The sequence below is a fragment of the Glandiceps talaboti genome, chromosome 6, assembly GCF_964340395.1.
Source record: "Glandiceps talaboti chromosome 6, keGlaTala1.1, whole genome shotgun sequence".
Lineage (NCBI taxonomy): Eukaryota > Metazoa > Hemichordata > Enteropneusta > Spengelidae > Glandiceps > Glandiceps talaboti.
Window position 1 is genome coordinate 15,223,232 of NC_135554.1, and position 27,817 is coordinate 15,251,048.

The following is a 27,817-nucleotide window of genomic DNA, read 5'->3' on the forward strand; positions in this document are numbered from 1 at the left end:
TTTCTATTCAAAGCCAATATCTTGGCTAAGTTATACACGGCATAATCCAATATATTTTATGTACATGCAAGTTTACAACCTTGTTCCTCTGATCTTACTCACGTCACACTGTGTAGTTACAGAAGCGTAAACTTACACACCTTTACACTGACATTTCTATAATATATGTGATCACAATGTATATAAAAAGTGTACTATTCATCTACATTCGTGTTATTTATGGACAATATTACATGTATAAATAACTCGTCGTTTACTGTTGTTTAATAAACTTTGAATGAAATCACAATATTAGTGCAATCGTTCACACAATGCTCAAATTGTCCAATACTCGTTTAGTAGTAATTTCAAGCCATCATGAAGGAAAGTCATTCTGTTATCTCTATGGGTTATTTAACTGGATAATCGCAAAGTTTTGTGGGTGTCAAGGATAGTGGAAATATAGCGAAAAGATATTTTACAACTGACAGGTCTCCTCACAATCACAGAAACTAATACTATGACAGAATCCCATGACAAGTAAATGAAAGTGTGGCTTATTTGGAGCTTTGTACATGTATGGGTTCTTTCAGTTATACTTTCACGAGTGTAGCATGTGAAATTGCATCAGAAAACACACAAGTGCAAATACTCACGTAACCGCACTGGCACCCATACGGCATGGGGATAGTTAATATTACTTATCTGCAACAAATTTCTGTAAAAATCATACTATGCGATCTCACGTTTTCAGGTACATGGAACAATTGCAACATCATTTGCATACAGGTACGCAATACTGTTGTCGGTGTTGCACAATGTATTGTCAATGAAAATACCACTACTGAGCGCACCGGTGCAAGTAATTACATACTTAATATGATTGAATACTGAGCCAGGGACTGTTAATAAAATATTAATCACATATTTGTATAGATATTTGGGTTCCATTCACTATACTGTCAAGGTATAACTCATTTCAACACGTAGTGACATATACAGGTAGCTCATATTACTGCTCATATTACAGCTAATAATCCAATCTGATACACATTATAATATCATATCTCATGCATTTGCTAAATTCCTATGCAAACATTTCAACTAGTACAACACAGTTCGTTGCTGGACTGAGAGATTTAGACCGCAGTGTTTTATTTAAGGGCGGTAAGTAGGTAAAATCTACCGGGGTTCCCACATCATTTTACCGGGGTTCCCCATCTAAACTATGATACATTGCATGGGAAGCACTACCAGTTTTACCTCTTTCCCCCTTTCTGTTACCGGGGTTCCCAAACCTTAGCAAAAACACTGTCTAAGACCTACACATACCGAACTTACTACAAACATACAGCCATACCCTTTGGGTTGCATCAATTGGGCTAACCTTTAAGCAAGATATAGAAATGAAATAAAGACATGGTTGGACCACGAGAGACATACAAACAAACCAAAATTCACTGAGATGGCCAAATCATTTTGGGTGGCATAAAATTAACCTTTGTTCAATGTTTTAAATTAAATTAAATCGTTGAATGCTGGTTGGACTGAGAGATGCATAAATACACCAAAATTCCCTGCAATAAATTTAACACACCCCTTTGGTTTGCATCAATAGGGAACTTGCAAACCCGTCATGTTGAATGTTGCATCATGGGAAATGTGATAATAAATACTAATCAATTAGTATTGTAAACAATATTGTTACATTGTTTGCAACAACAAATGATAAATTCATAGTCACTCTGACCATTGTGGGAGGTTTATTTTATCAGTAGCTCCAGATTAGGTATTACAATAACCACATGCAATCCCATAGTCCTTTGCGTCTGAGCATGCTTAGTCTGGATTGCAAGTTCCCTATTGGTCTAACTCTTGTACAAGATTTAAATGAAATCAATGAATGGATGGATGGGTTTAGATTGACTGAGAAACACACACACACAAACCAAGATTCACTGAGATGGTCACATCTGTTTAGTTGCATCAAGTGGTCTAACCTTTATGCAAGGTTTAATTGAAAGTTCTTGAACTGAGAGACAAAAACAAGCCCAAGATTCACTGAGACGGCCACATCCCTATGGATGGCATCAATTGGTCTAACCCTTATGCAAGGTTTAAATTAGTTGCATCAATTGGTCTAACCTTTATGCAAGGTTTAATTGAAAGTTCTTGAACTGAGTGACAAAAACAAACCAAGATTCACTGAGATGGCCACATCCCTTTGGATGGCATCAATTGGTCTAACCTTTGTGCAAGATTTAAATGAAATCAGTGCATGGTTGGACTGACAAGCAGACACACAATGTACAAAGTGAACTTACCCAGAGACAGACACTGAAATTGAACACTTAGCAAACCCCCTTTGGGTGGTATCCATTGGGGTTTCTATGTAATGCTATACAACATGCCTTGATTTATATGGTAATGTGCACTTTCCCACCAACTGTGATGTATTCCTAGGTCTCACACTGTAATGGGTGACTCACAGCCACTACTATAAATCATTTCACATTTATGTTCATTTCAGTAGAACATACAGGCTTTCAGGCTAATAAAATGAGATTTTACAACATCAGAACCAGGTGAAATATGGATCAGACCAGCTACACTGAAATATTGATGATCAATTGATCATATTCATATTTCTTTTTTTTAAATATACACCTGCAGTTTTTTAAAAAGACATACTAAACTCTATTTGTGGACATGGCCACCAGCTTATAATTTAGGCAGAACCTTGAAGATCTGTCCATTTTCTTTATAACTCGGTGCATAGTATTATATGGAGGAGGGAGGGGGTTTGACTTTAATACTTAAACTGAGTCTTTTCAGATTTTATAGATATTGAACACAATAAAAGACTATTGCATTCTACACAAAGTAAAAGTGACAAGCTTTCATTCTACATCATATCTTCTATGCCATACAGTAATGATATTCAACAGAGTATACTGTATTTCTGAAATCAGTTGTTCCAGTGTCTACACAGAAAGTGTTCCTTGTGATATTTGTACAGGTGTCGCTAAATAAGTATATATTCACAACATGTACTTCAGATTGGTCTCGTGCTATAAATTATTCCATTATATTCAGTACACACTATACAATATTGTGAAAGTACATGTACTCTAACACTACAACCTGTATGATAAACTCTCACACTCAGATCAAAGGATATTTCTAATTTCAAAATTTAGAAAAAAATTGCCACTCAAAATATGATACTGTTTAACAGTGTTTTGCTAGATTTGGGAATTCCAGTGACAGAAGGGCTAAATCTCGTTAATTCTTATATATATTTCTATACTTTGTTGTATAATTGTGGTGAAATTTAAACCCTGGCAAAATACCTGGGGAACTCAGGTACATGTTACCTACTTAACGCCCTTAACAAACATACGATGCTACACACAATACACTGAATATAAATTACAAATGTATGTGCACAATTTTCCTTTTCAAATTTTCTTACACAAATTTCTTGGTTTTGAAATTAACACTCAGAAACTTGAATCATGGTTAAATATTTTCCATGATGATATTACAAACTCAAACACAGTCACAGTCAGAAGCAATTTACTTACTATTATAACATAATGTCCCCTCCCAGTTTCCTCTTTCACACTTTCCTCTTCCTGTTTACTGACAAGTAGTTCAACGATTCTAGGACACCATAGGCAGACTTCAATTAGGGTAGAATATTTTCATTAGAAGCATCAAAGTATGAAAGCTAGGATGAAATTCAACATGAAAGGAAGCGTGTGCTTGCAATACTAATTGTTAGACTTTTGCATACGAATGTTTTTTCTGCCTGATTTATCCAGAGTCTTCACATTCCAGCATTTTGTGTATACCTCTACGGGACACATAAATTGCACGATTCAACTACAAAATACATACAATACATTGCTGATTGAAATGTATTCAAATAATCAATCTCTGAATTTAGAATGAATAAAATGTAATGGTTTCATTTAGGTATATAGATTACGCCTATAATATAAGTAGTCTGTGAATGAAATTACATTGTTTAGTTTACTACAAAAAGTCTGCAATATCTGCATATATTGACACTTGAATAGCAGATTAATATATAGTAAACATATTTGATTGAGCAGAATTGCACATAAATGATCAAATGATTGATTTTATTTATTTTTCTTATTAGGTGTATTTACAGATAACTGGCTGCTGTGTTTTCTGTTTGTCAGATGAATGCCTATGTATGAAAATGTACATAATCTATCCACAGGAAGGATGAACACTGGTAGAAACAGTAATTCTTAGTCTTGTATTGATTTGGTATGCAATGCACAGAACCAACAAGTATGAAAGACTATACAAATACAATACGTAATTCAATCAACTATTCTTCCATTTGTGTTACAATTTATGTCTCCCATTTCAGTTACCACTTTTTACTGTGAGCACCATTCACCTCCTTGAAAGAGTTTTACATTTCTCCCACAATGCAACATTCTTGATACAAATTTAACTGCACCACATCCTGGGTGCATTCAAAAATTCAAAGCCATACATGCATTAAATACATATAGTCAGAAGAAACAAGAACTCTTATGATGCACATATCTCCAATATTTACTTTATTTTTCTGGCTGCCGGCTCAAAATTGTTGCCGCTGGATGTAAACCGTAATTAGGACTAATGGTATGACTATTGATTGGTAGGTGTACCTTTGTCATATTTGTGCCGATGGTCGGATGGAGTCTTGTGTGGAATCATACTTACATCCATGTAATAATGGGCTGGATATAATTTATAGCTGCAAGTCTCAAGTTTTGACTCTTTAACATTTTCAGAATGTCAAACTGATAGCTTGTTGATTATCTTTCTCTATAAAGCTGTCATGATGTGTGGTTTTTATGGATTTAAAATGATAGTTATGAAATCACACACTCCTTTCCAGTTATGTAAGGTATATAACGGTTTCTTTATGACAAGTCAGTTAGTTGAGGGTTCTATTCATTTCCAGGGAATGTTTGTGAAAGTTTATGTTTTTTCTATGCATGTAATTTATTAAAATAGTCGAAAACAAATGAGAAATGTTGTACAAAAAACAAGAAGCATCAAACTTGAATATGAAATAACCTTCTGTACAGATTAAATTCAATTCTAATAGCACAACCAAACCCAAGTAATGTCTAAAACCTTCTGTACAGATTAAAGGGGCACAAGATGAGGTTCTATATTTTGGACAGTACTTTTTTGCTGTATGTTAAAAGGCACTCATATTATTTTACTTCCCAAAGCATGCTTAGTTATCACTTGCAACTAACTGAACACAAAACTAGTATTAGAATATAACTTATAAATGATCCGAATAATTTGTGTACGTATTAAAATGTTGAGGAACTTCCTACTATGAAATCAACTGTTCTAACAGTGCCCCGAAGACAATTGCAATATTGTAGACAGTATGCATTGATATTAACATTACACCAGAATAGTTTAATCAAGGTTTTCTGTACATATTTCCTCTTTGAGTAAAAAGCTTATGAACTCAGCTTGTCACACTCAAGTTTTTCATTTAATTCTGATATTAAACACAACCAAATGTTTTCTTACCTGCAAGTTAGTAGTAACATTTTGCTTGTTCCAATCGACAGACTAAATGTCAAACTGTCATGGGTACTATACACAACACTTGGACATGTTGTAAGAATTGAACTGTACCTCTACACGTACACTGTATCTAGAACATTCTACATCATACTTTTGAACAGACTCAATATCTCTCTGATAATTTGTCAAAATTATTTTCAAATCATTCTGTCTACTGTCAAATATAACTAGGACAGATGACAGCTGTTTGGATTAGACTTTATGATAAATAACATTTGGTATAAAATCTGACCAGATTACAACAACCTCTTCATACAGCTGTACACATCAACAGACAAGGTCTGTGTTTGGATTTCAAAATAACATGTCAGGTGTGTGTATGGTGTTTGCTGTCAACAATAGGTACATCACAAATATTTCAAGTCCTAACTAGAAAAAAAGTGAGATACGATCACAAGAGATGACATACAAAACAAACAGTGGAAACGTGATATATCAAATCCAAATCAAAGACGACAGAAACATCCACAGGCAGGGTAAGACTTTCATTTTGTGACAACTTATAATTCAATCTAGAGTCTATTACCCATTCCTGTGGTTAGAATGTTATTTACAAAATATACTATAAGTGGTCCTTCACATATCCTGTATAATTACTACAACATAAATCAGTAGTTATCTCTAATTTATACAGGCTTAAATTAGCATATCAAAAGCTCATACTTACAACTTTACGACCTGTTTAAGGTGACCATATTCATATTCAGATGAGTTACTGATCATACCACTTCAAACCAGACGCCAGTATTCTAATGTCGGTACTTTTTAGTACTTGTACACATACCTGTACCTCTGAACCCATCTTGATAAATAAAGCCTAGTCTGATTTTAAAACTCACAACTTCTCATCTGCTGCTACTAATTTACTGGGAAGTGATTTTGAACAATTCTGATGCCACTGCTCACTTTTATTTTCCTGTCTTTTCCAACTAAAATCATTTGAACTCATTTTGATAATAGTTATGGAAGCCAGACTTTAAAACTCACAACAAATTTTCATCTGCTACTGATTTACTGGGGATTTTGAACAATTCAACTGTCTTATACTACTATGTTCACGTTCTTCATTTCTAGGCTTTTTCCCGCCAAATCTTCTGAACACAATGTTTTGTTTTTCTAATACTGTTTATCACATTTCTACTTTACTTTACTCTACACCAGAATCACATATAATCCCCGATGACAGAGTGGTGACAACATTTTGATATACACATCAAATTTACCAGAAAAGTACATGAAAATGAAATATCACCACAAGTCAGACAGTAAAGGGGTGAAATATGATAGTACATCAATCCTTTCCCATGTTAACTCCTGTCTATGGAATTAGAGAAGCCATGCAATTTCTACTGTGTTTTCACCTTGCTAAAGTACAGAAAACTAATGAGTAGGGCAAAGGTGAGGTTTGACAATCCTTTGACGAAAGGTGGGTTATCCTATGTCTTGGATAGGGAATCAGCCTGGAGACATGTACTTAGATTATTTCAATACTGAGGACTGAACTAACTTCAGTTGAAAACTACGCTTGTTTCAGATTTACGTGTAGTCATCAACAAGTTGTCAAAATAATGAAAAATCAAAGGACTGATACGTTTGTTGACATCACTGAACACTCCAGACACTATATGATGAGGGGAAAACAAGCAGTCAATCAGTGCACAATTTTTTTTCCACTGACAGAACGAACACTATGCTGTGGCTTAAGTTGATGATAGAACTTGGACATCTAGAGTTGGTGAGAAAGTGCCAAGGATTTGTCACTTGATGATTTGTATACAGATACTTTTTTCTGGAGACTGAAATCTTGCACATGCTCAAAAGTAAAATTTCTCCATCTCAAGTACTTTTTTTTCACACAATTTTGAATAAACTGCTAATTTACACGCCCTTCATATTTTTTCCGATTTTCTTTTTATCTATATATAACACTATAAATTTGTTTATGATGACATCAGAGTGTGTAGGCTCCAAGGTGATGTACATGCATACAAATTATGCACAAGTATAATGAGTATAAATGTTCCCTGAAGCTGTCTGCTTGATGATATAATGCAAGGAACTGAGCTTTTACAAGTACAATGTAGTAACGATATAGTACGTCAAATGGCCTGTGGCTTAAGGAAACAGTTTTATTCATGGTATATGATGGCGTACAAATTCCACAATAGAAATACGTAGGTCATTTTCATGTTGACAGTAACAAGAACTTTTCAGCAACAAATAATCTGACAACCATAAAATTCTGAATGAATGGATTAAAAAGAAACATTGAATTAAACTGTTCTCTGTGAAATTCTCCATTTTCTTCTCGTACGAATTCTTCTACAAGTTGCTCTATGTCAGAAAACACCAATGTTGTAGTCTAACTCTTATGGAATATGGCTCTTACTGGAGGAAACTTAATTATATTGTACATTTGTACAAACTGGCTGCATACAAGAGTTATTATACAACATAGGTCTTGAGTGTTATTGGCAGGATACTACAGACATTTTCTTTTTTCTTCTTGCATTATCAGGTCTAATCTCTCAGGATGCAGTCACACAATAGACGCAATCACAGTCAAACTGTTCATGTGTATACAAGAAGCCCAAGATGATGACTATGTAGAGACTGCTTATTGAATTCTGGTCTTCTACCTCATCAGCTGTTGACTATCACATCTTTCCATTACACCTACATCTTGCTATCCTGATATGTATTCAGCTCTAGTTCTAAGACTGTTCACCGGAAGGACCTATCTCAATGCACTATTGAAGGACAACGACATGAATGACCAATGACATTCTAACTAAAGGGCATACATCTTTCATCTGGGTTTGCCTCATTATTTCCCCCCTTTTTGCAATTATTTTGTCTCCAAAATGCTTCGACTATCCTCCCTAAGTATTCTATTACACAATATGATGGATAAAAGGTGCAATTATTGGTGCATTTCGTTCTTCGTTATCCTCTAATAATTTCAACATAAAGGCAGCTCAGATCATCCACATAATCTATTTAATATGTAGATAAATTTCTTCACACCTTCTGTCTCGATATTGCTTGAACTTTCAGCTCTCTCCTTTTTGAGAAGACACTCATACCTCCTACACTTGCACCTCATTGTAAGTATATCCTCACTAGATAAATACACATTTTCTTTCTCTTTTTCTTCTGGTTGGAACGTCTACTTCCTTTCATCAATATAATGGCACGTGAAAGGAATACATAACGATTTGTCAATCCAAATGACGGGAAATGATATTCAAGTGTTTTAATCCTGCAAGTAACTGTTATTTAGATCACTTAGTTTAAATACTTTCAAATACGCAAACACTTTCTCTTTCTATTAATCCATTCTATACATATATACAAGTACCGCCATGGATGGCTCATCTGATAATTACAAGTGCATAGTCAAGTCAAGCTGGTTGATAAGGAAACGGCCTTATTACGTTACTACTTTTAAACTTCAACAGCTGTTGGAAATCATGTTTTTCCATCAGAGAGTATGTTATCCAACTAAGATAATTATATCCTTATAGAGGTATACAATAGAAGCAATTGCAGAGCAATCACCCCCCATACAGAACATTCAGACTACGCATGTACAACAATGTTTCTCCTATGCTGACTCACTCTCCTATGTTAATACTCTAATCCAAACAATGGCTCTATTTTTATAAAAATATCAACATAAAACGGTCCTTTCTACAGAAATCTTACAAGAAAACCATTCACAACTCTGTCTATATATATTAGATACACACACTTAAATACTCACTGGCACCCTGTGAATAGCAATGCCTACGTTCCGATAGAATTTACATATCATTTCACATAGGCTTTGTCTGCAGGACTTCCTCGTCGGTCACTGCATGATTCACATGGACACAGTATAGCCAGAATAGTAAATTCTCTACACTTCACGGATTACATGTGCAGCAGTTTAGAATCCCTTAATACTTGGTTAATATCATCACAAAAGTGTACAGATATCAGAAGCTAAAATTTGGGTAGTTTTTTTAATCTACAGTGAATCTAAACCCGCTAGTCATGCATCCTTCTTTCTCAAGGGTGCTATCTTTTCTGGAGAAATATTATTGCCTACGACGACAGCATGTTAGAGCTGTATTATACACTCAATATTCACACTACATACATGTGAATGTACAAGTAAATTCAATGAATTACAGTGTATGGATAGCTTATTGTGTGTTCAGATTGGATTATCTAGGAAAATAATAAATATGATTTTTTTGTAGTGAGACACTCTTCTCCACCATATCCATACTACACAAACACTGTAACTATCTTAGAATTTGTAATATAATGTCCAGTTCTGTAGGAATCCATGATGAAGTTGTTGGCAGTTACGTGTAGTATGTACATGTATTGTGGATTTCTAGCTACTTCACATCATATTCTAGATGCTATACACAGGCTTGCTTTTCTATGATCTCTCTCTCTCTCCACTGACTAGTCAAATGCCTGTATCTACATTGTAGCACAACATTCTGTTCTTGGCACCTGCAGCGACAGTTTAGATGCTATTGGAGCGTTGATATAAATGTGATGACGTTATCGCGAAGTCACACACGGGTCACACCAATTGAATATTTATGGGGAGCTGTCTGAATGAAGTAACCAATTACAACCACCTGTCAGTGTGTGATGGATTATTACTGACATGCGCTGTTCACTCTTTCCCAAGTGGTGGGAGATTTAGCTAGACTTTTGGTAGATTATGTTCAATTGACTATTCGTGGAGAGAGATATCGTATGAAATTGAGCCCAACTTATCGACTACATCAGACATGTAATCTTCAAGTGTATTATGTAGTACATAAGTTTACCACATTGAGGGAGTGTCCATTAACACATACATGTGTAAGCATTTCTTTCACTGAGGGTACACTTACGATAGTTGAGGAATCAATTGTAACTTTTCAAAAATTTTTACAGTAAAAAATAACACCTAACAATTATTTGTTGTGTTACTGGAAAGGTTTTAAATAACGTGCAGCGTTTGTATCGTAACTATAGCCTTGTCAAATATAGATAAACAATGTACATTATGTAATTAATCAATACCTGATACACATTGGATATGTTATACCGCATACAGGCCAGGCTGAATCCATTCACACAAAAAATATGGGTTTTGCACCCTGGTTGTTCTACCATACGACGATTCACATCTACACTGCTTTCCTGGGTGCTTGAATGCGAGTCAAAACATTCCTAATAACCATTTTTCTCAATTTTTAAGAATTATGAATGCACGATTAGTTATATTACTCCCAAACATTTTTCATCATGCAGTCAGAAAGTACTCGTGATCTAATGGTATCAACAATCAACTCATCTATCAACTCAAAGTGACAAGGCCCCTTAGGTCACTCATATTTACCTTGGCTGAACATGAAAAATACCAGTAACTATAGTGCAACAATCTACAAGATTGATTAATTTTTGTCTGTCTATACAATCTATCCTATTAGTTTCCCAGGTATTTTTTCCAAACTAAAATTAAGATACAAGATATGGAAAAATATATTTATACAAGTTTTACAAAATTTCCCTTTTCTGTTACCAGGGTTCTTAGCAAAAACACTAGAGAAGTAAATTCAGGTAAGACTGCATCATAGTATTCAATTATACTATGCATGAGCCATTTAGAACAAAAAATATGGAATATATACTGTGGTCATTCTACTTCACAACAACACATGTCTATGTCATGACAACGCCTGTCTACATCACTGCTTCTGTCTTTGAAATACATTCAAAATTGCCTGATTTTTCTTTGATGTTACTGCCGCTGGTATAATTACGTTATTCACCAATATTTTTCTTCTTTCAGCTAGAAAATAATCATGACCTAAAGGCAAAGCATAAAACTAGCAAACTTGGTAGGGTGATAGAATTCAGTCGTAACTTTACTCCGGTGCAATGCCAGTGTAACTTTCTGTTTCTGAACAGGGCAAAAATGTACTTGCCATATACAGACAACAGAAACCAGATGTACCTACACTACATAAAGACGTAATTACCATATACAGACAACAGAAACCAGATGTACTTACACTACATAAAGACGTACTTACCATATACAGACAACAGAAACCAGATGTACCTACACTACATAAAGACGTAATTACCATATACAGACAACAGAAACCAGATGTACTTACACTACATAAAGATGCACTTACCATATACAGACAACAGAAACCAGATGTACTTATACTACATAAAGACGAAATTACCATATACAAACAGAAACCAGATGTACATATACTACATAAAGACGTAATTACCATATACATACAACAGAAACCAGATGTACATATACTACATAAAGACGTAATTACCATATACATACAACAGAAACCAGATGTACATATACTACATAAAGACGTAATTACCATATACAGACAACAGAAACCAGATGTACTTACACTACATAAAGATGCACTTACCATATACAGACAACAGAAACCAGATGTACTTATACTACATAAAGACGAAATTACCATATACAAACAGAAACCAGATGTACCTACACTACATAAAGACGTAATTACCATATACATACAACAGAAACCAGATGTACTTACACTACATAAAGATGCACTTACCATATACAGACAACAGAAACCAGATGTACCTACACTACATAAAGACGTAATTACCATATACAGACAACAGAAACCAGATGTACTTACACTACATAAAGATGCACTTACCATATACAGACAACAGAAACCAGATGTACTTATACTACATAAAGACGAAATTACCATATACAAACAGAAACCAGATGTACTTACACTACATAAAGACGTAATTACCATATACATACAACAGAAACCAGATGTACCTATGTTACATAGACTACCAGATGTGTACTTACCTTGTATAGCCTATAAAAATGAGATGTATTTACATAAATAAACATGATGTACATGCATACTACTTAAAAATGGACAACAGAAACCAGGTTACACTTACTTTCTACCAAAGCACAACACACCAAGTTGGTATATGTACATGTAGATTCTCAATGGGCAATGATTGTTTAGATCAACGATACATTATTTTTTATATTTCACTACCAGATTATAATAATTGTTTTGTGTTAGTTGATGGTAACCTATACATTGTTACACCCACATGAACAGGATGTTTCATTGTGTGACAAAAATTGACTTAAATTGAATCAGATATGAATATTGTTTTTGGATATTATTGTTTCTTCTGTTATACTTTTCACAACAATAAGTTAAATTTTTAATAGACCGGATATTCATGACACCAACGTTCATTTTTTTGAACAATGCCAGACATGATATAAGGAATGATGATTGCATTTGATATAACACAGAACAAAGGAAGTGGGTAGTTGACATAATAAATATAACACCACATATATATTTCTGGTCATTTATTTGTCGGATGTAATATTGAAATTATATTAATCAAGTTTTACAAATACAAACAAGTTGATAGTTGAATTAAAAAAGGTGAAAACGAGCTGTATTTCAATTCTCATGTTCCTTTGTACAGTTTTGTTGCAGATATCCAATTTGAAACACACTTAAGGTTTTCCACAAAAAAATACTTTAACTTTCATGCAAGTAAGAACTTCAGTTGATAAACTAAATATTAACTGATTATTATGATCATATACCTGAAAACTATTTTCAAAGATAAATTTTGACTTCTTTCACAGAGGAAAGAAAAAAATGGAAATACATAGTGGTTGAAATTACAGATCTTCTGTCGCTACTTTTATATGTAACTCAAACTCAATAATGTGCCTGTCAAATTTAGTATCCTGTAACCAGTTGTAGACAAGAAAATTGCACAATTTTGAGCAGTGAAAATATCAAGGCTATCACTTCAATTTAGATCTGTGTTATGCAAAGGTTTGGGAACTCTGGTAAAATTTATGTAAATTTCCATACTTTGTACATAACTTGGAGGGAAACCCTCAAATCGCATATATTCTATACAGAGATATGCTACTGGTACATCATATACACCACCTATCACTAAATTTAATCTACTGATTTCAAGAAATTGTACATGGAATGTTACTCTGTTCTTTAGCAAATAATAAAGATTATGTAAGTATACATATCACTTTTACATTTTGCACTTGACAAGGTAAAAGAGTCCGTTTGCAAATGTATACATATACATATATCCTTTTAAAGGCTCAATTCAGATTACGATTAAAATCTAGGTGTGAAAAGTGGTGGTTTAGCAGAGCTGAAGAAAAGAGTGGCCCCACCACAAAAGAATAGGGAACTTGCAAACCCACCATGTTGAATGTTGCATCATGGGAAATGTGATAATAAATACTAATCAAATAGTATTGTAAACAATAATGTTACATTGTTTGCAACCACAAATAATCAATTCATAGCTACCCTGACCATTGTGGCAGGTTTTTTTTTATCGGTAGCTCCTGATTAGGTATTATGATAACCACAGATAATCACATAGTCCTTTGCATCTGAGCATGCTCAGTCTGGATTGCAAGTTCCCTATTACCCAATATAATCCTTTGTCTTTGGTAGTCCTAGTGGGCTACCAATTTCAGAAATTGGTAGTACAAGAATTGTGACCTGTAGTCCAACATTCCTCAACTGAAAACAGATTTCCGTTATTGGAAATATTTGTATCATCAAAATATTTTCATGTTCATAAATCTTCAATCCTCATCACATAATTAGTGGTAGCCTGAGTGGGCTACCATCAGCAAATTATGGTAGTCCCATGACAAGAATCGTTAGTCTGTGGGCATGGGACTACTGTTAATTCCGCACCCTGTAATGTGATGACCCGGGATTGAAACATGGCCCTTTAATCCAAATATTTCTAATGCTGTCCTTCATACACAAAGTGAATAAATACCTTGCTGTCACTAGGACTACTCTTTGAGGTGACCATTTTACAATGTACAGTGACATAGTTCACAATAAAATGTGAGTCTATTTCTATCACGTTCACTATTTCAGGATAAATTATGTATTGTAACTGGAATAGAGAATAGTAATCTATAGGTCAGGTGTTCATCAGTGTGGTGATTAAGTAGGATAGCAAGAGTGAAATTTAAGGTGAAATTATCTTCCCTGCCAGCTGTTTCTGCTCGGAAACGCAGATTTCATGATTACAGGGATAGAGGCTAGATTTCAGTATTTCAGTATTTGATATCGCTATGGAGAAATATAATGCATTTTGATTCATTTCCTTCTGATTACTGCCAAAGCTGATTTCCTTCAATTCAACTCTTCTTCCCACTGTGATTTCATGACAGTAACGCAACACCTCCTTCCCACTTTTCCCATTAAATCAGCTGGATAGAAAGACCAAATGATGATTATGACTATGAAATTGTTCATTCAAGGGCTTTTTTACTTTTTACAGTCAATTTTTTATTGCTTTAACAAAAAATTTAATACACATATATATGCATTTCATGCACACTGTGTATACACATATACATACAAATTTCAAACCCAAGTCTAACAAATGCATACATGTTCTGTTCCTTTATAATAAATATGTCTGTGTCTGTGTACTCACATAACCTTTCTGATATATGTATTATAAAACCACTATACATCATTGTCATAGACAGTAAGTAATATGGGGGAGGGGAGACATATTAATTTCAATGTTTCCTCGTCTTAACTTACAATTTCCCTCTTTACTCCAGAATTTGGTAAATCCTTTTTTTTCATTTGTATTTCATTTTAATATCCTTGTAGCACTTTCTTGAAAAAACATTTTTGTCGACAACTATCTTCCACCAGCTCAAAACAAAATAAACTGCAGAAAATGTTTTTAAAAATATAACATTGTCTATGTTCCGATCTTAGCATCATTTAAAGTAACTCTACATTAGATAATGTATATTGACTAGATCAAATGTAAGCACTAAGCTAGGTATTCAGACACTTTCTCAATCAGTATGTGTGGTCTTTTTCTAAAGTACTGTAAAAACATCTATTGTCTACAATTCACCCATCATTGCTTTTATTTGTATCAACTAATTACAAGTTTAGAGATCCACACTATTACTATTGTGAGTATCTTAACAGTTTTAACAATCTACATCTTATTACCAACTTACTCCAAACAATAGGAAGGGGGAGTGGGGGGGACAAACACAGTTGCAATGTTTTGATACTTGCCTTTCGAATTAAGGTACAGAGTAATACAGGTATATGTATGCTTTTTATCATGTACTGCATTTCTTTGACTGGGTTTTAAGACACCATTGAGTGAGTCGGAAATTTGAGAAAATTTCTGGACTTTTCTATACATTATTTCTATTGTTTTGACAGGAACTTGCACAAATGTCTGGGGGATTTATGTAGATTTTACCACAGATTCCACCAACTCACCATCCTGTTTGAGAGAGGAGGGTGGATTAAGTTGGGGTTGTTTTTTTACGGGGGAAGGAGGAGGGGGAGTTTTTATATAAACAGTGCTCTTAGTATTAAGCTGCTCAGAGGTTTATTCAGAAATATGTAGAGTTGAGATTTGTCAACACTAATTTTAATTTCAACTGTATATCAAAAATACAACACAATATCACTTTCCTATGCTTCTGTGAAAGTAAGTTATAACATTTACAGATAGCTTTCATGAAGTGATTACTAGTACTGTAATGTATGACTAGTCTTCATATAGAAGTTAAGTACACATGTAGGCAGGGTCAAAATTAGTGGAACACGATGCAACTTTTTTTGGCCTAAAAAGTAAAATACATGTACATATAACTTGGATGAAATGTTCTTTTCTTCCAACTTGGAAATTAAGTTATAGAGTTCACAACTTACAAATGAGAAGGCGTTCTCGATATATGGACATACACAAGTATATAATAAGTTAGACCACAACATGTTAACACATGAAAACCACACAATGCTGTCACTTAAAGGAAACCTATACGGGTCAAATTCCAATTCCTTCAATAATATGTCATCTTAGCTATATGTCTTTTCTACAGAACTTCAATTCCATGTCTAACAAAGGCAATAATAACAAGGCGTGACCAATACAGTCTGAGTGGGTGGCCATATTTGTGTTGCCCCTAGCAACAACATGGGGGAAGAAAAACTTGCCATGAGTCAAATTTGAACAATGCAAGTAGCTGTGGGTTCACAAATCTACCTAGTGTACATTCGTGTTGTAGATATTAACAATAATTTTTCAAACAATGGGAATCAATGTGTCAATAATAAAGGACTCTAATTTCAGTGTGTCATGTTTCAAAAACATCAATTATCTATAATCATTACCTTGTCAAAGACTCCCATTTCATATAATGTTTGTTTCCGTCTCACTTTTCCCACTTGTGTATTTTAATTCTATTTTCTACTCATTTAAGTCATAAGATGTCTTATCTCTCTACAACAATGGTATCAACATTCTGTTTTACTTTTTATTACCTGGATCTGACAACTTCATGCAAACAATTCTATGTTTTACTTTTTATTACCTGGATATGACAACTTCATGCAAACAATTCTATATTATAATAAATTTTCTTGGGTTTCAGATGGTTCGAATGCTAAAGATTTTTTGCAGATAGATGTTATATCAAAATATACCAGGAAGAACATTAGTGCATTGCCTACACAATTGTAGGCATCATGTCAAGATGTAATCTTTATTTACTCTGCACTTTATACTTTGCTCAGCTTATTGTTTACATCACCTAATCTTCAAACAGGTTTTTATTTTCATAGTAAAATCACACCTCCTCTTCAACTTTGTGTAGCCTTGATAGGTTTTCTGATTTGTCTTATGAATACCTAGTCTTGCTGCTAGACGTTCAGACTTTCTTTTGATACTAGTACCATAAGTGAACAAAGTTCGCAGTGAGGGCTTTGTTCCATCCTCGATAGCAATGTTCGGTCGTGGGTATTATATCGGAAGAAGATCCAAGGTCTAGCAGACAGACTAATGAATACCTAGACCTAGATATTGGGGTCCACTCTAAGATCTATCACCTGGACTTTCTTTTTACAAATAATTGTCCAATCATCACCCTAACACAGTATAATTTGCATGTTATTCAATCCACACCTGGTATCGCACCATTCTAACACTTTGGACAAAAGTTTGATTACTACTAATACTACTCTTATAACCTGTTTGTGTTTAGTTAACTCCTGCTTTTCACTCTTTTTCCCAATAAAATATTCATATTACAGAAAAGAAATACTTTATGCATACTGTTTCTGAAACACCTAACGGTTATTTAGTCTGTTGTTATTTAGTATGTTATTTACTGCTGCTGAATACCTGGACTTTTACCTCCAGGACGTAGAACCACTGAAACACTTGATGGAAATGATGCCATGGCAACAGCCCTTGTACAAAACACCTATGATTACACCAAAGGACAGTCACACATATATAAATTTATGTTACTTTTATCATTAATTTCAAATGCTGATAGTTCTTACTACAGATATAATATATAACATACTTCCTGACTTACGTAGTAAAGAACATTCAAAATGGCCGAGGCTGTAACATGAACTTTAATCCTACAGTATTTCATAGACATGCAGCCAGTTTTGTTTCCAAGGACTTTGAAGTTTGATATATATGTATATCAATGGGAACACAGCAGTGGTAATGAAATTGCTAAAGGCATCAATACTTCCATGGCAACACTATACTAAAATCACTAAAACCGTCATTGCTGTGATTGGCAAAGTTATTAAAATAGCTGACAATGTGAAATAACTTGTCATGGTTATTTTTATCTGAGTTTATAAATTAAACATGAAGTGAAGAATTCAAGGCTCCAATAGCATAACACACAAAAATCACAAAGTAAAAGTTATAGCAAACGAAACATAGCTAAGTTGGATACGGAAACAGATGAAAATTCCCATAGCTGTTTGACTCAAAATGATTTTACTGATTGACTGCTCTTGTCTCTGTGTGAATTAACCCTATAGATGAATTGAAACTAACTGTACATGTAAAGTTACACCAAAATCAGCCTAGGGCTATACATTGTACATTTGGACAATTACCAAAAGTTACAACACACACAGCTTATCATGATTGAAAAAAGACCCAGTTTTTGAAATGCGTGTTCTCTATCAGATATTGTAAGAGTACGCTAGCTCATTTTTTCCACGAGTTCTTCTAACAATTTCTTCTGAATAGATAGTAGTAGATTAAAGGCTCACGTTAGTATGTCAGATACTCAAAGTGTACCTAATGTATGGCTCAGAACTACTTTTAACGACTTAAGAAAAATAGTTGACTGGTTATGTGTGTGTGTGTGTGTATAAATACTAGTGTATCATCATCTCAGCATCTGAAGGAGACTGACAACATGCAAGGTGTTTGATTGCTTACCAAAGTCTAAGCAAAAGAGCAATTTGTAGGGAAAGTTGAAATTCAAGTAATTGCACGATCAGAAAAATGAGAAATGTTGGTGAGAAACGTGGCAGCTGACACTAAGTTATTTAAGTGGTACGGCTGTAATAGGGTTTTGTGCAGCTATGCATGTACATATTATAGAAATGCATGGAACAAAATTAAGACAGAATAGTCCTACCATGGCAAGAAGCGGAAAACAGTTATATGGATAGTGTCAAGCTAACCATTATGGTGGTAATCCAGGCATGACTGTCAGTTGTGTTTAGCTCTGCCAATCAAAAAGACTTAGCGTGACAATATGCTTTCGTTGGGCTACCTAGCACTACAAACGTTGCTACAAGTGAAAGGTGGCCGGCTGTCAAGTGATATCATGAAAAATTAATTCACGAACTAGTAGTCAGAAGGAATCTGCTATAGAAACACACCAAGGCTGACTCCAGTATATAGAGACAACTTACTAAGTAAACAAACAGCCCAGTCTTTCATTTCCCATGTGAATTATAGTAAATAGCCTGATTGTTGTCAATAGACTTGCTCCTTTCAAAAGCTGACTTTTCTGCCCTCAGCATTTTTTACCAGTATCATATTAGCCAGGTTAAAGGATCAAATAGCCGGTGTGCACTGAAAATTCACCTACCTTTTATATAGATGTATCTCTATACTAATACATTGAAGTAACAAGTAAATGCTGATCCCATACATTTGACAGGTTAATAGAAACCCAACCATAGGGCACATATTTTTGATCTTCCTCCCTTTTCACTTTGTAAGTCCAATTAGGATGCTAATTTTATACTGTTACAATTGTCAAAGTCTATAGACATGGAATAGAGTGGGAACACATGTACATGTGGGTGTTGTCTCTGTAAGCTACATCTTCCTGTTGCTGACTTCCATTAAACTTCATCACAGATGACTTGTAATGGGTGTATTAAACTAAGTATCCCAGATTCCATTAGTTCGTTATTTGTCTACAAGACATTTTCATCTTAGTAGAAGATGTCAGACCATTTTGATGATTGACAATACATGTACAGCACTACCTATACAGTGTCAACCATCACCCTGACACATTTAAATCTTCTCTGCTAAGCTCAGCTAGCAATGAGAAGCTCATCCTTGATCTACATATGCCCTATTTTTACTGGCTGATCAGTGCAGTAATTTATGAGCGTACCTCTGTACACATGCATATGCAAAACTGTTTAAGAAGAGGATCAGTTTATCGTTGACAGAGTGAAGGGTCATATGACAACAAATGAAGTCAATAAACTATTGTTAGGTCTAACCTGTAACCATATCATACCAGTAGAATCTGTCAAATGAGGCAAATGAGGACACCAATATGAATACACAGATACACAGTACTGGTACTACACAACATGTATCACTGCTGATATCGTACGATAAATGTAACTTATCCCCATCATCAAAAACTGACATGTACAGACCAGCAGTAAATAAAACTGATATATGAGTATAAGAACAGCAGTGATTTACAATAACAGTTTACAAAACATAAATTTGATAAACTGACCTTCTTGTAATAATAAAAACGGTTACTGTATAATAAATAGATCATGGCTGTGGGATGGACACAGCTGTACAAATGAGCCTGCAACAATCCCTGGCATGCCCAAAAAGCTTTGGCTATAATTTTCAAGTTTTAACATTTCTAATATCCACATAATAATTTAGGGTTTAAAAAAATGTTAAAAGTGCAAATGAAAAAAAAAATAATATCAATATATATTTTAGTTACTGTATTTTAGTATTACTTCAAAATTTTTTAACAAGCCTGTTACAAAACACGAATATGTCATGTATAGTCAAAGAGTCGAGCTGTTTTTTATACTGAACTAAACTAAAAATTAAAGTGACAAAATACACGGAGGTAAATCTTTGCTGCAAGACAAATGTTCAATATGACACTGTCAGGCATCCACTGTTCTCACAATTACTAACAGTGAAAGTTGTCTGAATGAAAATCATAGGACATCACATTTTGACGAGTGCCTCTTGGCGATTGCAGTTTTGACAAGACTTTGCAAATCATTGAACATCAACAGGTTTCAGTTGCTCTGAAAAAACAACATGTTTCTATTAGCAGTGTGGTTAATACTACACTTGTATTATAAACTTACAAGGAGCTCAGAGCTCTCACAGTGACATACTATCCCTATCAAATTAAGTTGAGTACCAGGAGCACAGTTACCATCACATGAACATACCACTGTACATGCCTCCCCTTCAGGGAACTATGCAATATTGTGGTTTCTATGTCAGTGGGATCAAAACTACTAGGGCGGCAATGCCATGTTTTATCTATGAAGCTGTATAAAAGTTTGATAACAGCATGGCTCAGCATTGAATATCAGGATACCAGTGTAAGATAGGAAAGTGTACAGTAGCACTATACTTTGTGAAAATATATCTGCGGTTTCCTACCACTGTACTAGTTGAAAGTTTGCTGTGAAATTATCGGTATCCTGACAAAGATTATCAGCCTAGTTCAGATGCAATTGATAAGAAGTCTGTTAGGATGCAGTGTGGCCATATCAATATCATGCAGGGACAATTCCTGGGTATTTGCCAGGAAATTGTCACACTACTGGTTATTAATCATACAGGCAGTCTACTTGACAATACTGACTAGTATTAGTAAACAAAGTACAGTACACAACACAAATGTGACTATATCTATTTTCCAGGTTTAAAATGGTGCAAATCTTTCAAAATGATTCACTGCATACAAACACAATTGATATGATAATAATTCCTAGGGATTAATCCTACAAACCTTGCAAATTGTTGAATATCAAACATGATTTAATCAAGAATATATGACAGAAGTAGGAACACAGGCAAACATGAGATTGCTTCCACAGCTTAAAAAGCTACTAATCCTGGCTTTCAAGTGAATTAAGATGTATCTGTCATACAATAGTAATCTGGCAAGCAAAGCTATGCCCAACTAAAACCAATTTTATGCACAATTTCTAGTAGGTAAAAGCTGAAGGACACAACACCAGCCTTGGCCACAGAGCACAGCCTACACTCTTCAGAAAAATAGTTCAAGCATGGCACGGTTCTGTCGGTTTGCATACCAAATGAACAATACACTTCTTTCATCACCTTATATTTGCATTGAAAGCCTTCAGGAAAAAATAGACACTTGTTACCTATTATGATTTAAATAATACTTGCATGAGTGATACTTTATATGAAATAAATTACTATATTGAAGATCATTCATACAGAAATATTGTTTTTCCAAATACTACTAAGAGTCCAATTATTCATTATTTATGCAATGGTTGTTACTTTCATGAAAATTTAATCATATTTGCAAATTAATCAGACAGCAAATAAATGCTAAAATGCAATGTAAGAATCCTTTATCTTATTTCGTTACAATGGCATCTGCTGAAGTAGCAATTTTTAGGACAACAATGAAAAATAACTTATCTTGCCAGAAAACAATCAATTAACAATGTTGAAAAAATTCATGTGTTGTATATGGAAATAGGAGAGAGCTATGTAAGATAACTGCTATTGTATCAATACGGATACATGTAATTAACAATTGCAGTCATGACATTTACTGTACTCATTATATATAGACAGTCCTATATCTCTCTAAATGTCTTGCTGTTTACGATGTCTCATTATTTCACTGTTAATTTTTAAAATGAGCAAACAAGAATGAGATTGGTAATTGCCTGTTAATTACTGGTTTTAATGATTGCATACTTTGTCATGAAATGTATTTGTGTAATTCATCATGTGTTTGTGTATTCTTGCAACTTAGAATTACCTGGTTCCCATCTATGGTATTTGTAATTATTGCACACAATTACGAGATGACCCATTATATGTACTACTATCAAGTTGACAAACCAATTTATTGTGGCTTTTTTTTTTTTTTTTTTTTTTTTTTACTCAATTTATTTTTAAATTTGTCATATTTCTTTTTTAATATTGTTGTTTCCAATGTCTACTTCTAAATCTGTGATATGGAATCCATGTTTTAGTGTTTTTTGCCAAGGTTCAGAAACCGTGGTAACAGAAAGGAGGAAACTGGCATAATTTCCTTTTAAAGTGTGTGACAAGTTGGTTTCGTCACTTACCTTCATTGATCAAAGTAATTTAGTGAATGAATCTGTCATAACATTTTTTTTTCAACATCTTTCAAATACGAATTGGGAACATTCAACTCAGCAGAGATATTTACCTCTAACAGGGCCAAGTAAAATAATTATAGGATTTATCTTGTCATTCAATGTTTTGCATTTCCTCCTTAAAATGGTAGCAATAGCAATTTCATAATAAACACTGGTGATTTTTTTCAAATTTGTTTAGAATATCTTTGAAAAAATCAGGAAAAATACTAATATTGCATAATTCAAAATAAAATGTTCATTTAATTTTACTTTTTTCCTTAAAAGTAGTAGAAAGTTTAATTTCACAGATTTTTTCCTCTTAAAAGAGATAGCAATACTAATTTCATAATAAAAACTTGTGATTTTGTTATTTTCAAATTTACCTGAAATAACAAAAATTGGTAATGTTGCAAAAATTCTAAATAAAATGTGTTTTGCTGTTTTAGTTTTTTCCTCTAAGTTGTACACTAAATATAAAGAAAATAGTAAGATAAACACATTGTTATTGGCAATGGGGTGCAATCAGGTGTAACAGGAATATAGCCTCTGGCCTAGTAAGAATCTATCTTTCCTAAGAATATTCATCATCACATGCAACTGTGATCAAAGACATTTCCTGGCTGACAATAATTGTACCTTCACAAACACACCTGTTCTTTCCATTGAAAACCTAAGATAGTGTAGAGACAGACAAGTGTCATCCTGGCCCATCATCATCAATATACATGTATGTACACTTATTTGTATGCATTGGAGCAACTTTGATCTTGTCAGTCACCGGCTAATTACATGTAATATTAGTTATTAAATTGTGTTTCCAATAAGAAACGTCTACTGTTGCAGTGGGGAAGAAAAAGCACTGTTTAGAGATGTTTGAAGTTCCAGTATCATACAAGGATATCTATTTGTGATATGGGTGCTAATTAATTCTGAGTCAGTCAAATCTGACATCCACAGTTCCTATGGGATCAGGATAATTATCACATTCGCTTTTATGATTTCACTAACAGATCATGTGATAATAATACTCCCGAAATGTTGCTGACGAAACGTTACCATGGAGAAAGATATGTACTGATAAGACAAACGCTGCAGGGTTGCCAATTTTGACAATTTTTGCTCGAGTAGTCGACACTGTGTCGTTTAAAAAGGTCGATTGTGTTGACAAAGTCTTGCTCGCACTCGTTTACGATAAGTCACTAAAGGGTTATTGTTCAACAACGTTGGGTACATTTTGTTCAAGGACGATGTGCGAGCCTTGAAAATCGTTTCGGCCATGACACTCTTTAAGGTCAAAATTCTAATGGTTAATGATGAAAAAAATCCTTGCTAAAATCAAGGGACTCACTAAGCATGTTTCCAAAATCTGTCTCTTTCCTGACATGACTTTAAACAGTGTTATTTTAACTCCAACTCAAAGTCTGCACAACACAAACACATGCTTGTGCCATGGTTATGTTGTGTGGTGAGCCAACTTTACGAGTCGTTTCTGCCCCTTGCTTATTGATACTCCTTTACAAACTTTTGAAAACTTGTGTAGTCTAAATTGTCACTTTTATCACCCTATAAAACCACACATTTTATAGCAATACAGGCATCAAAGAAATAGATCATATTTTAGACTTCTGTGTGAAGGTGTTACAATAGAAAGGAACTGCCAAATAATCGGTCACTCAATCATTGAATGAATGTGTCACAGTGAGTTGACTTCGCTCTCGTCCGCAAAGAAAAATACAGCACACGTACAGTTTAAATGTCACACGGTCGATCACGATCAGTACCTCTGGGTTCAGTTTTCTTTGTAATCACGGCTCTAGAAATCACGCTATCGCCGTCTACTAATTCCGATCATGACCAACAGCAACTGTGACAACTTATCTGAGCCATTCAGAGAAAATATGTACTGCACCTCAACGCGGGAATCTTTCTCCGAGTTTGAACGAGTGTAGTTCAGGCAGAGCGAGCAGGTCGGATGTGTGTGTGTGCGAAGTGGCAGACACTTTAACGATCGCGTCAAAAAAATTATGATTTGTAAGTCTTCTAAAGACTATAGCGTACACTCACCAGAAACGCTTGCAGAGTATACAGTTCACATAGTGTAGTCCAATTTATCCATTCTCTACGCCAGGAGAAATAATCGTAGTAAATTCAGTAGACATTCCAGTGCTTCACACTCAGTAAGTAAGTGCAAGACAAACTGAGTAGAGACCCCCTATGCACATGTAGAAAATCAGGCGTGGTCGTCCATTGAAGCGACGTTGAGGCGTCAGTCTCGACTTGGCAATTTTCAAGCAACTCGGGCGATGACGTTAGTCATATAGTAAAAAGTTGACTTGTTCTACAAACTATTAAGAAATTTACGAAACTCTAATGAATAATCAACAATTATACATCTCGATTTCATACATTCATAAGGTAAACTCCGAAGCATTCCTTTGTGGTCTAAATTGTGTTTCTTGCCGATTCAATTCAAAGGCCAATCCCGGCAATACACATTATAATTTACAGTCATTTTAATACAGTGAATCTGGATTGACAAGTAATACCTGACTCTTAAGCGTACACTCGAATTTCTTTCTATCTTTGGGGAAAAAACATTTATAGAAATATACAGCCACGCAGAGTACACATACTTCAGATATAATCTGCCGCCTTCTCATATTCAAGATCCGTTGAAAACATTGGATGGAGGTGTCAGACAGGTAGAGCGGTTACGTCATCGAACACACCACTCACATGGTGACAAATTAATTATGGTAGTGATAATATATTTAGATGTAGTTCAGCGCCCCCTCCCCTCCCTCCTCCCTTCCACCACGTCTATCCCACCCACTTTTATGTCGTGATTTTGCCACTAATGTCATGAGAATACCGCACATTTTACATACAAATATGAGTTCTTTTTTAAATGTAAATTTTATAGGACGCCTGTGGGAGTCTATCATAAATAATTAACTTATGAATAAAGGGGATTTTAGAAACTATTCTAAGAGTAATAGTTGATGCAAAGTTGGTGTATACAACTGGTCGACAATCATTGCCCACTCAGTTCAGGGAGAAATGAGTCTCCTTTACATGTGATACGGAAAAAAAATATGACAACTCCCTGAGGGCGCATTTCTGTTGTCTTTGAACTTCGCACTGATCGACATTTAATATCCGGATTTATAGATACGCAAGTTTCCAAATCTACATTTACTATGGAATACAGTATTTATTTCACTATAGACACAGACCTTTTGCTCCACTCCAATCAGCATCCATACACAATATGCCAATATATGATGTTCATCACGATCCATATATTTTACTCGAACTCGTCGCGGGCGTCTTTCGCGCCAAAGAGATAAATATAGCAGGCATATATTTACTCTGATAGGTATATGCCTACACAAGTACTAGATGGGCGATGGGACGATCATTGAACTCACCCGTATCAGTGGACAAGACCCAACAACAAATCTTGAAGTTGAACGATTTCCTAAGGATAATTATTCACATTCTCACAGCTCAGCTTGGTGATGGGGGTTGACACGTCGCTGTATCCCTCCATGCATACACATATAGAAAGGGGAGATGATTTAAACCCCCAGGAAGTACTTTACAAGTGGACACAAAGAACTACCTCTGACTTTATGAGCATCACAAATAGATCTTTGTACCCATCTGACTCGTGCTATGTTTGTATGATAATTCTATAACTGGTCAACGACACGCTCAGTCAGTTTTGAAAGCCGAAGAGTACTACGGTGTGTAGCACTGTGACTGGGCACATATGTCACAGGAAGTACCGCTATTGTGTAGATCTATTTACGTCATTGACTCAAACAATCTTATATTATAAATCTTATTTTGGGAAGACTCAATTAATAGAACCTCGGGGCGACGATCTTTGCAAAATGGTTATTCACGCTTTACATTTCACTCTTTTCTTAAAGATGAGTGTGATGTCTTCATTTAGGTCTCCTAGTATGTACATAGAACAATATGCAACTACAGTTACTCGGATTGAATAGTCTCTGGGCTACTAGGACACTGCCTTTAATACCTCACCCTCTATTCATAATTCAGAAAGGGGACATCGGAGAAAGTAACAGTAATTAGGGAAATACTGAATGCCATAGTCAAATTCTTGACCAACTATGAATATTAAAGTTTCTAGAAATTATGATAAATACTAGAAGTATACATTAATGGCTACTTTTCATAGATACGTTGCAAATAAATCATCCTGCAAATTTTGACAGAAACTGACCCACCTCCAGGCTGGTGCAAAACTAGATCTGAAAATATGCTATCCTAGAACGCTGATACATCTCAGTCCCCTACCGAAGACGTGTCGGAGTCCTCAAAGCTCATAAGTCATGGATATGATATATCCAGATCTATATAATCCTCAGACCACCGCAATTACTGTCACTTTTAGCGGTCTTACTTTACCTGTGATCCATGTGTTCACATCATAAATTTTAATACATACATACATACATACATACATACATACATACATACATACATACATACATACATACATACATACATACATACATACATACATACATACATACATACAGTGAGTGAGTGAGTGAGTGAGTGAGTGAGTGAGTGAGCAG

The 27,817-nt window shown here is 34.7% G+C and overlaps 1 protein-coding gene across 2 annotated transcripts in view; it reads right to left on the reverse strand.

The window, feature by feature from the left end:
- Nucleotides 1-25,386, reverse strand: part of LOC144436391 (fibroblast growth factor receptor 3-like) — a 101,080-nt gene extending 75,694 nt beyond the window's left edge. The window contains exon 1 of one of the 2 annotated variants that reach the window (XM_078125184.1): nt 25,269-25,386. The gene's annotated coding sequence lies outside the window, so the exon portion shown is untranslated. Of the gene's footprint in view, nt 1-3,566; nt 3,666-25,268 lie in introns of those variants that run through there. The other variant, XM_078125185.1, reaches the window with a different exon arrangement.
- Between the last annotated feature and the right edge of the window lie 2,431 nt (nt 25,387-27,817).